Consider the following 6,000-nt stretch of genomic DNA (forward strand, 5'->3'; position numbering starts at 1 on the left):
AGAATAAATCCTATGCTATCCTACTTTTCCTAAATAACCATGATACTCAACATCCCCCGCGGTCACAACGGTAGCGACGCACACGATGAGACTGCAGACGAATCCGAAGGTAAGCCGATGGACATCCTCCCACAGTCATAACAATCGATGCATCGCGGAAGTCGTGGCTGGAGTGGAAACAGATGTGGTTGCTCAAGAAAGGCGGTAGCCCTTTGTGTCGTTGTCGAGGTAGCCGAGAGTGTGGATCATGTAGCCGTGATCAAGGAAGTCGTGCGAGGGACGTTGTGGTCGATGTCGAGTCGGGGTGGCCCGGATCGAAGTAGTTGTTGTGGAGCCACGGGCGCCAGGAGGCGTCGTGTTAGTCATGGGCGTAGTGGTGTCGAGGTAGTGGTGCGTTGGGAAGAAGACAGTGTTGACGAGGCGTCGCACCGGATTTCCCAAGTCCGGCGACACGCCGTGGACGAAGGCACGTGTTCATGTTGCCAGCATCAGGCATGCGTAGACGGACGAAGTCGATATTGACGAGGCGCCGCACCAGGCTTGCAAAGCCCGTGAACATATCGTGGATGAAGGCACACGCCGGTGTTGTCAGCACCGGCCATGCATAGATGGGGACCTGCACGAGCTATACGCCATGTCGAGGGGGCTAGCAGAGAAGGACTCGACGACGGTTACAGCACCAATCAGCGTGAGACCGATGTCGCCTACGGTGGTCGGAGTAGATGAAGTGGTCGGGGAAGATGACGGCGACGCTGGTGATGAGCTGGTTCTGGATGAAGATGAAGGGGGTGGATTGGCGACGCAGCCCAGGTGAGTCAGCGGTAGTGGCGCCGAGGAAGAAGAGCCGCAGCGGCGACAGCGGCTATGTTAGGAGCGCGACGGCAGTGCTCTAAGTAGGCAAGGAAGAATCCGATAGTGTGACGAAGGCCGGCACGGACAGTGGCGTTCCCGCACCAAGGGAGGCGCTGCGGCGCATTCCACATGAAAGTCGACGCGCAAGGACGGCGGAGTGGACCGCACATCACGGCTCTACGACCCGAAGGAGCGATGCAGTGGCAGCGTGCAGGTTGGGGCAACGGCGGGAAGACCTCGGGGCGGCAGCATGGACCACGTGCCGTGGCGCTACAACCCGAATGGGCGGCGCAGCGGCGGTGCGCGGGTCAGTGCAGACGCGGGACAACGTCGGGCGGCGGCAGGGGCCGCCTTATGCGGCGCTATGCCTGAAGGCGCTACGCGGCGGCGACGCGTGAGTCGATGCAGCCGTGGGGAGAACCACGGGGTGGTGGTGCTACGGCCCGACGGGGCGACGCATCGACAGCCCGATGCTCGATCGGTGGAGGGGCACCTGTACTCGGGACAGTCTTCACGAGACATGTGTAGGTGCGCGCAACCGACGTGCCAGATCGGTCCCACGGCGTAGATGAGGCGGATCGCGGACGAGCGGGTGATCAATCTGATCACGCACGAGATCGGGGACGCCGCTCGGTGGAGATGGGGAGTGCGAGATGAAGCTTACGACGACGGTCGGCGCGGCCCGACGCAGCCAACGAGGCAGACGGAAGGGCGGCCGTACAGACACGGCAAAGGCGGCTGGTGATGGAGAAGTCCCGGTCGGAGCAGCGTGGCGACGGCCAGCGCAAGGCGACGGGTAGACAGGTGCATGGATGACGGCCGTAAGGGGCCGCCTGCGCGAGGCCGCCAAGAAAAAACACCCATCAAAGTGACCGAGGGAGAGAGAAAAATCTGGATCAAGAGATCAGGAAAAAAATTCTCTAGGGCAGTCGGTCAACACGACCAACGGACAAACCCTAGGTACCAGCGACGCGACCCCTAGTGGCGGCGGTCATGAAGACCGACCGCCCCGAGGGCGACGCGGAGCGGAAGTGGCGGTAATGGCTAGGGTTTGGATCGGTTAAGTTAACTAAGAAGCGAATAGAGAGGGATTGCTGGAATTGATGATGTATTGTTTTAGCCTCCTGTGCATATATACATAATTATCTTGAAGTATAAATCAAGGTAGAATAAATTCTACGTTGTACTGCCTTTTACAAATAACCACGGTACTCTAACAGGGCATGCTTGCTTACAAGTCTTCCCAAGATAGCATGTACGCATGTGCTTGTTGGCATGCACTGCTGTTGATCCGTCCGGCCGTCCATCCGTCCATGGACGGGGAAAACGTGCGCTCTGCAGGTGTGCATGCATGCGCAGCCGCGGCTGTTGATGGATCGACCGACGCGGACCTGCCAACCCTGCGTCTCGTCTGCGTGCTTCGCTATTCCCGCACAGCGCGCGCCGCGGCAGCACTGCGGCGGCAGGCGCGGCCATTGGGCGAGGGCCGCTGCGTGCCTGCCGGGAGACCGCCCGGCCATAGCCAGGGCCCCAGCGAGCCACAGCCACAGCTAGCGCATGTGATTCATGGATGATGCAAGCATGCGTACATCACGTCGCGGGCCCGCCGCCTGCACGCGCACTTTCTTTGCGATTCTCTGAAACCACGTCTGCGCCTGTAATTCAAGCACCTCCAAAATTTGGGACCGCCGACTGGTTGGAACCATTGTGATTGCCTAGATGTAAGTCGTCTGAAAATTAAAGTAATTTAGGTCAGTCGATTCCTATGAGCCGTTGGATGCAAGATAGATGACCTGACATCTTATTCAACCTTTCGAAATGGTTACTATTTATCGTCTTCAATCTCGAACCACCTGATCTTACGTGCCTAATCGCCTGCCGCCACCGCCCGTTGCCGGTGGCGCTATCGCGCCAGTCTCATCGCCCCACCCTCCCCGCAACCACTGTTCACCACTGTGCTTCCGCCCCACAGCCTTCCCTCTAACCCTATCATGATCCTTTTTTTCCAGCGGACTGCACCTCACCCCCAACCCTGCCATCCTAAAATAGATAATGGGATAGCTTCTCCAGCGAGTGGCGGCGGCTTCTTCCTTCCCTGTCCCCTCTTGTGGCTGCCTCCTTCCTATGAAAATCGACTAACCCAAGTTATATTTTCACGCGGCTTATGTTTAACTATTGTGGGGATGATTTCGCATGGTCCGTTGGATCCAACGGCCGTCCTTCTTCTTCTTCCTAGTGCTACCCCTGCCTTACACATCCAAATCAGTCAAGGTTTTTCCTCCCATACAAGGGCACTCCCACGGCGAGCTCACTGTCTCCCGCGAGATCTTGGCGCATCCCTGGCTCGGGCTCTTGGCTAAAGTACGTACGTGTCCGGGCGCACTGCCTTTCGGGGTGCAAACTACTCGGTACGACCCTGCTGACCGATGGCCACTGCAGTCGCAGTCGCAGCATGCAGCACGGCCGAGCGGGACGATCGATCCGAGGAAGGGATTGGCCGGCGGCGAGAGAGAATCGCCGGCATTTGTCCTGTAGTGTCACGTACCCGTGTCGCTCGCTAGCCGCCAGCAACGTCGTCCCCTAAATTTTCTACAGATGCCTCTAGTGCGCCTGCACGTACAGATACAGTCATGCATGCGGATCTCTATGATAAGTGTCGGCTTAATCTGCATTGCTGCTTCCCGCCCCCTCAATCTCAGATCAGATGGTAATAACTGGCGCAGCTGGCTGTGCACCGGGCCTCTGCTCTACTGCTACTATGGCCGCAAGTGCCAGCCACAGCGCCGGGTTTTGCTTTGCAGCCGCATCCTGCAAAAATAGTAAAAAATTATGTCGGTAAAGGAGGTTGCGCGTACGTGGCAAAATCTACGTACGACAACGCATTCTGAAAGCAACGTCTAACAGGGTTTCAGGCCTGTCATGCATGCAGAGATCGTGTATATGCTGTATCTGTATCAAATCTCGTCGCCAGACAGTTGATGGTGCGTGTGGTGGGCACAGCACTGTCTGCTTTCGAGGCTGCCGACGTGCGGGGTCGATGGGCCACCTTATTTTGAGATGGAGCGTGCAAGGATATACTAGTATGCCGCATTTCCTTTTGTTTTTTGAGTTTATTTATACTCTTGTTTTTTGCGGAGGCTCGGCATATTTATACATGGGCCATAAACACCCGCATTCCCCCTTTTCTTTGGACTTCACCTGCATTTCCTACTCGGCACTTACGGCCTTAACTCTACGCAGCCTTAACTCATGAATACTTTAAAAGTATGAATTTATCAATCTATTAAAATCGGAAGTTTTTTTTTAAACCAGCAGAACACCCAGCGACCGAGCCAGATAGGAGTGAGAAACCCACTACTGGGCCGTGACCCACTACCATTGCACGAACGCGGGTGCCTAATCGGACGCCTGAAGTGTGAGAGCTATGTGTCACTCATACTGAATCCTATTATAAATCGACTATGAACCTGCCGCTATTGGACTGTAGATGAACGTGAGTTTTTTTTGGTTTTGTTGGACTTTTCATTGTTGTAGCATCGGTTTTCCTTGGGTTTCCTCTGATTTTATTCTGTTTTCCATTTTTCTTGTTCTTTTCCTTTTTATTCAATTTACTTTGTTTCTTTCTTCCGAATTCATTGGTTTTGTTTCAAAATGTATCTAATTTCTTCATACACGTTGTACATTCCCCATATACATCAGGAACATTTTTCATACATTTTTAATATTTTTCAAATACATGATTAACATTTTTTCAAATATATGTTTTCATGTTTAATTTTTTCATACACGTTGTACATTTCTTGTATGCATATAAGATATTATATTTATATTTTAACATTATTAATACATAATTATTTTTTAAAATACTTTTCTGAAAAAAATGAATACACGTTAAAAAATAATTACATATGATGCCAAAAAATATGTTTAAACTAAGTTAACATTTGTATACATTGGATAAACATTTTATTAAATGACACAATCATCTTTTTTAAATGCAAGTACATTTTAAAAATGTAAGGTTCAGTTTTTCAATGGTACAAAACATTTTTTGTGAATTACACAAACTTTTCTTTAAATTTTATAACATTTTTAAAAACATGGGAACATTTTTTTAATGGTACAAACATTTTCTAAACATTTAGAAACTATTTTTACACTAGATTTACATTTCTTAAAGTGCCATGAACACTTTAAAGAATAAGATTTTTTTTCCAAAATATATGTATTTTTTAAAATATATATAATTAAAAGTAAAAAAAATGCCAGACATCAATTTGATGTATGCACGATGAGGCTAGTGTGAACTGGCTTGACCCAGCACAAGCTCCCTACAAGCGACACTTGGACAAGATTTGGTTCAAGATCCAGGGACTGGTGGAAAATTGTATGGCGTCTGATGGAAAAGAAGTTATGATAAAATCAGTGGCATGGGCGATACCTACGTTCTCTATTTCGTGTTTTACTTGTGCCAACAAATAGACTTGATGTTTAGGAAGTTCTTTTGGGGAAGCAAAGAAGGAGTAAGAAAGACAACATGGGTCCCATGGCACACTTTAGCAATGCCTAGGTACATGGGAAGATTTTGCAAGTCGTCCTCTCTTGGCGCTAGGATTTTGAAGGTTGTTTATGTGACATCCGGATAATTAAGCTACAGTGAACCTCTGATAATGATGCCACGTCACCACGATCACTATTGTTAATCTTGTGTTAGTTCAAAACTGATTCGAAATTCAAATTCAAAATAAGGTCAAACAATAGAAGTTTTCAAATATCTAAACAAAAATGTTCTAAATGTGACAAATAATTCATATGTAATAATGGTGGAGAAACCACTCTTTTATAAAATGCTAAATGCTCTAGTATAATGGAAACAAAAGCAAAAAATTAATTAAATGTTTTTTTCAATTAATAAGATATTAAACCACTTCATTTAGTGGCCAAAAATTAATGGGGTAGTAGCACATCTACTGATACTAATTTAGGTGCTAGTTGTAGTTTTTATAAAACTAGATTTAAAAAGAAACTAAGCTAAAACAAAAAGATAAAATAAATAAAAGAAAAGAAAAACAATAAAAAAGAGACACAAAAGGCCCCCCTTCCCCACTGGGCAAGTGGCCCAGCTGGCCTCAGCCGCTCGAACGGGCC

This window comes from Triticum dicoccoides, chromosome 3A, assembly GCF_002162155.2.
Source record: "Triticum dicoccoides isolate Atlit2015 ecotype Zavitan chromosome 3A, WEW_v2.0, whole genome shotgun sequence".
NCBI lineage: Eukaryota > Viridiplantae > Streptophyta > Magnoliopsida > Poales > Poaceae > Triticum > Triticum dicoccoides.